Source organism: Aptenodytes forsteri, unplaced genomic scaffold (genome assembly GCF_000699145.1).
Source record: "Aptenodytes forsteri isolate BGI_AS27 unplaced genomic scaffold, ASM69914v1 Scaffold83, whole genome shotgun sequence".
Taxonomy (NCBI): domain Eukaryota; kingdom Metazoa; phylum Chordata; class Aves; order Sphenisciformes; family Spheniscidae; genus Aptenodytes; species Aptenodytes forsteri.
Window position 1 is genome coordinate 3,476,170 of NW_008795371.1, and position 9,358 is coordinate 3,485,527.

Here is a 9,358-nt window from a genome sequence, read left to right on the forward strand (position 1 = left end):
CCAGCGTGGGTGGCGGTGGGGGCCCACCTGCCTTCACGGGCAGGACAGGCTGCTGCCTGTGCGGCACGGGGTGATTGCAGAGGCACGGGCGCAGGCACGGGCTTCAGGAGGTGATGCCGTGCAGGATGGGACGACCGTGGGGCCAACCTCCCCGGGGTGACCCCCACGACAACCCGCTTTCACCCCTCAGCCCCAGAGGCACCCGGGGGGCACTGGCTGCTGAGCGGGCTCAGCCCACAGGCACTTCTCCTCTGCAGCTACGATGGGGGACGGGCTCCTCCTCCTTCCTCATTCCCATTTATTTTTGGCTCCCAAGTTGTCATAAATGATTTCAGCTCAACAGTTTTTAAAATTTGAACTCCAAACAGCTATTTAAAGCCTTGACAGGATGCAAGAGTGTATTAAAAGCTTATTTTTAGACCCTTTCTTAGCACGAGAGGCGGGGGTTCGGTCCTCCCTGCTTCCCGCTGTCTGTCTGAGATCAACCTGAAAATCCCACCAGGAGCCGTCGGGCACGGGGGCTGCGAGGCTGCGGTGTCCCGGGCGGGGGGCACAGCAGGGCCCCCAAGTTTCTCAGCACCGGAGGCTCCAGTCCCGCAGACCGGGAGGAGCCGAGCGGGCACAGGGTGCACTGTTACCGGCTTCTTTGGGATCAGTTGTTGCAAAGCAAAATGGATTTGTTTCAAAGAGGTTTTGAATCTGCCAGTGTTCAAAGTTCCGTGATTAATACAGTAATTAATTAGCATGTTGCAGATTTTAAAAATTCTGTTAATTAGAGGTTCACGTTGCTAAGTATCCCAATGCTTCGGGATGGAAGAAGCTTTCTGAGCAACACACTGCTTCTCTCCGCATACTGTTCAATTAGAACCTTGTACGGGTGTATTTACCTCCCAGTGTCCAAGAGTGCTGTTGGCCTCACATATTTTACTCTCTGCAGTGGATGACTATAGTTCTGATCCGAGATATTTTTTGGCCTGCTCTTAATTAGTCATAATTCAGAGGTTTTCATAAGTCACATACTGCACATGCTTAAGTGATAATGAGGTATTTCCATGCTGAATCACCAACTAATGATTTACAACGATGATTTTGTTATTAAATCTGCAACCCCTGGCTCCAGAGAGCAGCGCTTGGGAGCAGCCTGTTTGCTAATACGCGGAGACAGTGGAATGCAAGCAGAAAATATTATGAACTTGTCATCCGAGTGCTGACATATTGATGTGGCACCTGCACCTGCCTGCAGGGTTTTCCAAAAAATGCTCGGGAACGAGCCTGACAGATTGGTTATTTTCGAATTCAGGCTGCTTGTTTGACGCACCGCAGCCAAGCTCATACACAGCCCGTTTAAGCAGCTAACACAAGGAAAACACACCGGCTGTGAAAGCGGGAAGGGCACAGCGGGCGCTCGCTGCCTGCCCAGCCCGACCTCCCCAGCCCAGAGCCCTGACCCGCGAGGAAAACGGGTTTCGCAGAGGCTGGGCTCGGGGCCGGCGACCCGCGAGGAAAAGGGGTTTCGCAGAGGCTGGGCTCGGGGCCGGGGCAGAGCTGTGCTCTGCACCACCCTCGCTCGACACAGTGGGATTTCCAAGTACAGCAGTACCCGAGTGCATCCCGCCCGGGGACGGGGACCAGCCTGCCCCACTGCCCCACGCTGGGGCGGCTGCGGTGTGTGCCACGCGCTCCGGGCTGCCCATCCCAGCTGAGGGGATGGGAATGAAACTCTCCCATCAGGTTTTGGTCTGCACCAGGATAGCCAGTGCATCGCGGCGGGGGGGGGGGGACAGGGCGAGGTGAGGGGGCTCAGCCGGGACAGTGGGGGGGGCTCCCGCTGCCCCCGGGGTCTGCGTGGCCGGGGCTGCTGCCCAGCGCCCAGCCAGTGGGATGGAGAGGGGGCTCCCGCTGCCCCCGGGGTCTGCGTGGCCGGGGCTGCTGCCCAGCCCGTGGCCTGGGTAGATGAGTGATATTTTCCAGTGCCTTATGGATGCCGCTGTGGGGGAGCGGAGCGCTGCCCACGGGAGGCGGGAGCAGCATCCCAGAAGCCGGGGTTTATTTCCCACTAGCGACAGCACAGAAACAATGCCACTTGTCTTTTCATCTTTTTCCTGTCGTTGCTGCTCCTTTCACGGTCTAAGGCAGAGATCTGCTGCCAGGATGGAGAGCCAGGAGACAGAACGATTTTGTAGGCTTCAGCAAAGCTGATGCCTTGGTGAAATGACCTGAGCTCTCCCTGCTGCCACTCTCCTTGAAAAGGTGAGCGAGGTGAGATTTTTAAAAAATTCAGTAGGTTATATTCACATGCAGCAGCCCAGCTATTTCTGTTTGTGGAAACATCTCCACAGGGGATCAGAGAAGTGATGCATTTAGAGGGCTTCTAGCGAGAAATTGCAAAAACACTTCCCCAGGGGACAGCGTAAACTGTGCTGTTAGTGGTTGTGTTTATTCATGAGCAAAACTGGCCACGAAACAATTGCTCTTTGCAAACGCTCTGGGAGCAGAGCAGTGGGTTGTACATCCATTTGTCTCCCTGCTTTGCCTGTACCGGCCTGCTCCTCTGCACGGGGAGAGCAGGTCCCTTCCCACAGAGCTGGGGAAGATGAAGAGATTTCCTTGGAGTAAGGTTTAGGGATGTGAGGGCTTGAACCAGACGGATATTTTGGTTGTAGGAAGAATCCATGTGTGGCCAGGGAAGTTTGCAAATGGACAGATATGGAAGTTACTAATTAAAGACCCATATTCAGAGTCAGCTGTTCTAGATGGTGCAACGGAACTGTTTTTGTAAATAAACTGTACTCTCCAGTTTGGGCAAGAGAGGAAAGATGTCACAGATCTCTGTCATTGTCCTTGGTTTGCAGCTGTAAAGTGTGCTCTGTGGGTGAATAAATGAGCAAGGGATGGCTGTCCAAGTGAGTCGCCATCCTGCTGCTCCTCCTCAGCTGTGCCCAGGTGTGCAGGCACCGAGACACTGCCCGATCCTGTTTGCACGGGCTGATGGTGTAACCCAAATCCCCGGAGCAGCCTGGGGTGCACTCGGCGAGGGTCGGGGTGCAGCACAGTGGTGGGTGTTCCCATACACGGGCACAGACACAGCTTGTGTGCTGCTGCGAGCCGCCATGGCTGGACTCTGCGCTCCCAGGTCAGCCCTACCACCCTCAGTCAATCAGCTGCAGGTCTGGACGTGCTCGGAGCCACAGCTCTGCATTTTCAGTGGAGTATTTGTTGCCTGAAGACTGCCTGACACGGGGAAGCTTTTACCCGCTTGTGCCCCCTTCGGTACACATGCGAGCGTGCTGAGCTTGGCCGGGTGCTCCATCCCATGGTTGCTGTGCACCGTGCTCGTCCCGCCAGCCCTGGGAGACCAGACCCCTCCAGGCCCGGGCACCTCCGCTTTGCCCGGTGTGCAGCCACCCTGGCCAGGTCCCTGCACCCCAGGAAAGCTGGAGAGGACCATCTCCCAGGGGCAGAAATACCCGTTTAAACGGTGGTTGTACAGTTGTAATTTCTCAAGCACCCAACAGTTGTTTCCATCTCTGTGCACAGCGCGGCTCAGCCTCCAGTGCTGAGAGGGCAACGGTACCAGTGAATGGGAGGAGATGGCTCCAGTGGTATGGCAGGGCAATTTCTCACCCTACACATATTTTATCACAGCCTCATTTTACCTGCTGTACCTTTTCCTAAAGTTTGGGCCCTGCATGGTATTTTGGGTTGATTCCTAAAGCAAAGAAAGACATGTAGCGCCAGTTGGCAGAAGGAGCTGGGCTCTTTTCCCTGTGCCGGCTGTGCCTATCTGCGGGGTGCCGAGAGCCCCGGGATGGCGGGAGGTGGCGGGTCCAACACCAGCGGAGCTGCAAGCAGAGGGGGAGCCCAGAGACCTGGCAGTACCTTGGAAAAATGCCTGGAGCGGAGGGAAAGAGCTACCACATCCCTGGCTCTGGCATCCACACCCGGGATGCAGCCACACACCTGGGCCGACCCCACACAAGGCTGCTGCTCAGCCCTAATGACCCCAAGCCCTTATATCAGCCGGGCGAGGTCAGGCAGTGGCTGCTCCTGAGGGAGTTTGGCTGCAACCTGCTCTTTGGGGCATAAACAAGGTGCCATGAGGCTTTTGGTGTGCAGCCGGGGCTGTGGATCGTGCATTCCCTGAGGACATGTTGCCTGCAGCATCTAAGCAGTTGGTGGTTTGGCTTGGGCTCTCCCTGTTATTCTTCCTGCGGAGAGATGTCCATCGGGGTCACTGCTGCTTTGGCTGCTCAGGACCCTGTGCTTCCCACTGCCCCCAGCCAGCCCTGAACACCGGGGCTTGCCAGATGAATCTGCTGGTGCTATTAATGAAGCTTGCAGCCTGGAGCCCAGGAGGTATTGCTGACTGCCACTTCTGGGGGTTTGCTCCCTTGCTGCTCAGTGCCCCTTCTGCGCCCACCCTGCGAGCCAGACCCCGAGACCTGTGGGGTTGTTGCCCACATACAGGCAGTTCTTGGTTTGCAGCTCTGCAGTGAAGTGTAGTTTTTAGTGAGAAGATGTTTGTAGAAGAGTCCTGTTGCTCACCCCTAAACTCTAGCAAGCTCCTCTTGTGAAATAGTGCTGGACTGAGGCAGGCTTGGGAAGGGGGTCAGGGCTGGTCTTCCTGTGCAGTTCCCCACAAACCCAGCTCCTGGTTCCCATCTGTCCGAAGCAGCTACTGTTGGCGATGTGCCAGAGGGACTGTTTCTCTCCAAGATGCCCAGTGGGGCCACCGGTGCCTCCCCGTGCGGCAGGGCTGGGAGCTGGCGGCACCCACTGGGACCTCCTGGCCAGCGGTCCCCAGCCCTGGTTGCCATGGCAGCCAGATGCAGCTGCAGGTGAGCCTGGATGAGTGGAGACCATCGGAGATGTGTCATCTGAATGGATCCCTGGCAGTGCCATACAGGAGACAGGGAGCTTGAAAGGGCATCTGTGCTGCCTGAAAAATAGTTGTTAGCAATTAACAAAATTTTAATGGGATTAAAATACATGCTGCTGCTTGTGTACCAGCATCTGACATCCCAAAGGCTGGGGCTGGGGTACCTCTCCCTCCCAAATTGGGCCGGCACCAAGCTGTGTCCGAGCTGAACTTTCCCTCTGCAGCACAGGCGAGGGGAGGAAGGAGCCAGGTTTAGCGCCACAGCTTGCGGGGCTCGGCTGGCCCTTACTGAAGGGTTGTGCTGAAGGCAAATGGGGACTCCCCCAAGATGTGACCACAGGTCCTGACCCTCACGCCAGGGCAGGCACAGGGCATCCGCAGGTCCAGCTGCTCCCTGCCCACTTTGGTTATGGGTTAATTGGCACTTTACTGGAAAGTGCAAAAGCTTTTCCAGTGGCCTGTGACCGCCCAAGACGTGCCGGACGCATGCAGCCCTGGCTTGGGGCTGCTTAAGCACTTGTGTACCACGGCGAAATGTGGCTTTCTGCGATGGCTCCTGGGGAGAGCTCGGTCCAAGCCCCTGCTCTCCAGCTGTGCTCACACTCCTGCGCCTTTCTTCACTGTAACTGTTCAGCCTTTACACTGCCAGTGGGAATTGGCCATACCGCAAAACAAGACACCCTCGTATTTTTTAAAAGGGAGTGGAGGATTTTCTGGGTGTGACTCGTTAATATGTTGGTATGTGATGGGGGAGGTTCAGACTGGTGTCCAGCAGCTGCTTTCCATCTGTATGGTAACAGGCATAACAGACAGTCATGCTGCAGCCTAAGGATTAAACTCTTGTGGGCAGGAATGAGACACCACCAAAGCCAGATCACAGCTTGAATTTCAGAGAACAAACGCCGTGAGGTAGCTGGTTATGGGCACTCTGTGGATAGGTGACTTGTCAAAGTGGTTGATGCAAAGCTCTGGAAACCAGCTGTGTTTGGGAAGGATGGGGGAGCATGGGAACTGCTCCCAGTTGGAGACCCTGGTGCTCCCAGCGCGTGCGCTGGCGCTGCCGGTGTGGGATCTCAGCGTGGTCCATCCTGCTCCGGCAGCCTCTGCAGAGGGCGCGAGTACCTGCAGTAATCTTCAGCTGGTAGATGATGCTCACCCATGAGATGCAAACAGGAGCTGCCATACGTCAGCCAAAACATTCACAGGGAAGTTGCTAATATCTGACTGAGGAGCTCTAGGAGAGGCAAGCGGGCCCCCCATAGCCACCGCAGCTTGCACCTGGCCCAGTGGTAACGGTGCCTCCCAGGCCATCGATGTTTGGAGACCAGGTGGTTGTGGCCGATGTGCCCCATGCCCAAACCCAGCTCTTCCCCTGTGCCCTGAGCTGCTCTATTCCTGCACCATCACCTCCAGCTGCATGCTCGCCTTCTCCTGCTTCAGGAGAACTTTTTGTCTCTTTGCTGCTGCCTTGCTGCTGCTGAGACCCGAGGGATTTTTCTGACACCTCCCAGACCTGGGAGCACACTGTCAAAGCTGGGTGTTGGCACCACAGGACACTGCTCCCAGTGGCGTGGCCTCCTCACCACCAGCACAGGGACAGCCCGGGGACACCTGCGCAGGGCAGCCCGTCCCTGCCGCACAGGGGATGCCCATGTTGGCTGGATCCTGCGCAGCGGTGTGGTTTGATCTCCCTTGTGTCCCTGAAGGATGGAGAAGCCCAGCGTGGGGGGCAGAAGCAGCTGTGTGCGCAGCTTCACCTCCTGGGACATTAGCAGAAGGGCTGCGTGCCAGCAGAACATCTTCCTCCTGTAGATCCTGATTAGACAGAGAGGGGATGGGAGGGTGCTGGCACTGGACATTGGGGCTTGCGCTTTGAAAGAAAGGAGGCACAAATTAGGCAGTGTCATTTTAAAAAGCAGCCTGGGTGTGTTTTGCAAACTGTGCCAGTGAAGGGTGGTGGCAGGCAGTTTCTGGGAACAGTTTGGAGTCAGGTGTAGCCTTGCACAGAGGCTGGATGCAGCGGAAGGGGACAGCGGCGAAGGGGGCAGCACCCAAGCTTGGGGCAGGGTGCAGGACCGTGGCAAGCAGCAGCTGGCAGAGGGTACATGGAGTGTGGCCTGGGCAGGCTGGAGAGGAGAGGGCAGGTGAAAGCTGGGGAGAGCTTGGGAATCCATCACAAGACAAGTTTCCAAATGCAACTCTGCAAGTAGTGCTCACGATGAGGAGGGCTGCAGTTTCCATCCGATCTTGCAGCATCTGCTAAGAGCATAAACACTTGAACAGAAACTCTTGTGCAATGCCTAATGCATCCAAAAGCTTGTACAGAGATGTCCCCTGGGTGGGTAAGTGGCATAGCAGCATTGAGGAATGCAATGCAACCTGCTCCTAGTCAGCCTGTTTAAAAATGCTGTGTTAGCTTTGGCCTAGCTGGCTTTCTCATTTTCAAATGACCTGGTAATAAAGGTTGATTTGTATCTGCTGAGGTGTCTGTTCTGATCTGGAGGTACCGTGGCAACCAGCCAAATAACATGCTGTACCTGTAACACAGGTAATATACAAATATCCAAACTATATTTTCCTCCCTCTCCTTCCCATGACCAATTTTTTTCTCCAAATAATAGTGCTGAGCACCGGGAGCTTCAAAGCAGGAGACATGGCCCCTGACCGCCCATCACTTCCCCACGTGCCCGCAGGTGGCTGCCACTGTCCGGTCTCTGCCCGCTGGGACAGAAGGATATCGCACAGCTTCTCCTGTGCCAGCTGCCAAGGACTGGGATACCAGCTCAAGCATCTGGGGGGAAAAGTGCCTGGCATGTTGCAAGTGGAGTGGGATATCGCAGCTGGCTGCAGGTTGAGGCAGCAGTTCAGTGTCACTTGGAGATGCTGCAAGTGACCGCAGCATCTGCATCTCCTGGCAAAACGTATCGGTAGTTGCTACTACCCGGAGGTAGCCAGCGGTGGGACCCCGAGCAAAGAGTGGCGGTGGCTTTTGGGATGGTGCTCACCCCACTTGGGATGCATTAACTCTTTCACAGCAGCCTTTATGGCTGGGCTGCACTGGCACTCTGTGTATGCTGCCAGATAGGGCTGCTGCGGCAGGGCGTGCGGAAAGCATACCAGGAATGCGTAATGAGATTAGATTTGACAGCCCATCTTCCTGGGAACATCTATGTAATCTGCAATAAAATGAGATCAGCCAGCTGGAATTGCCACTCAGCTACTGCTAAATCAAAGCGCATTTCTCATGCTGGACGAGTCCTCCCCAGTTCACCCCGCAGATATGTCGGGGGCCACTGGCTGCCGGCACCCTGTGCTTGAGCGGGATGTTGTGCCTGCCCTCCCTGCGACTGCGGGCAAAAGGCCGATAATGTTCCCTGGTTGATGCTCCAAAATCATGGTGCAGTGGTGTGACTATAGTGTGTAGGGCTGCAGTCTGGCTCTGTTCTGGTTCCTTTCACCTGCAAAGGCAGGTTGGTTTGTGCCAGAGAGTGTAGGCTTGAGCTGAGACTGCACAAACGAGTCTCATGATCTCCTAGGTCTGTTGCTCCCCCATGGTCACGCTGCAGAGATGAGCTTGAAGGGTTTCATGTGAGCCCTGCCTGCTCTGCTCGCTGTAGGGGTTTGTGGGTGGCAGGCAGGGCACCCGGCGGTGGATGGATCCGCCTGGGTTATTTGGCTCAGGGCTCTCAAACTCCGGCCCTGGGCGCATCTCCAGCGGCTTCAGCGCCGGGTGTCGGGGCTGCTGGGGGGGACGGGCAGGCAGCAGGGCTGGCTCTGCCTGCGGGGCTGCGCAGGCGGGGAGCGCTCCCGAGTGGCACTCGGCTCCTCCGCATGGGATCTTGTCGGATCAGGGGCAAACCTGGCCCTGGAGCCTGGGTACCATCCCAGCTGATCTGCTCACGGCTTGGCTGCAGGCACTTGCATTTTGTGGGTTTTTTGAGAGGTGGGACCATTTTGGCTGGGTAGAAACTCGACATACAGAGGCTGTGAGAATGTTTTTGTGAGGACGGGCAGTGGGGGATGACCTGGAAGTGTTCTCAGCGGTGTTTGCTCCATATCTTGTCTCCCTGAAGAGCATTTTCCTATTTTTGTGTTCTGTGGGGTTTTTAGCCAGGTTTCCTAGGGAAAGGCGGCACACGTAATGGCAGTCCATCTGTCTGTCTCCCCACGGGGGAACTGAAGGCGCTGCGGACTGGCAGGGTGTGTGGGAGGCGGCAGGACATACAGAGGCTGTGAGAATGTTTTTGTGAGGACGGGCAGTGGGGGATGACCTGGAAGTGTTCTCAGCGGTGTTTGCTCCATATCTTGTCTCCCTGAAGAGCATTTTCCTATTTTTGTGTTCTGTGGGGTTTTTAGCCAGGTTTCCTAGGGGGAAAGGCGACACGTAATGGCAGTCCATCTGTCTGTCTCCCCACGGGGGAACCGAAGGCGCTGTGGACTGGCAGGGTGTGTGGGGGCAGGGGGATGGGGCAGGGAGGG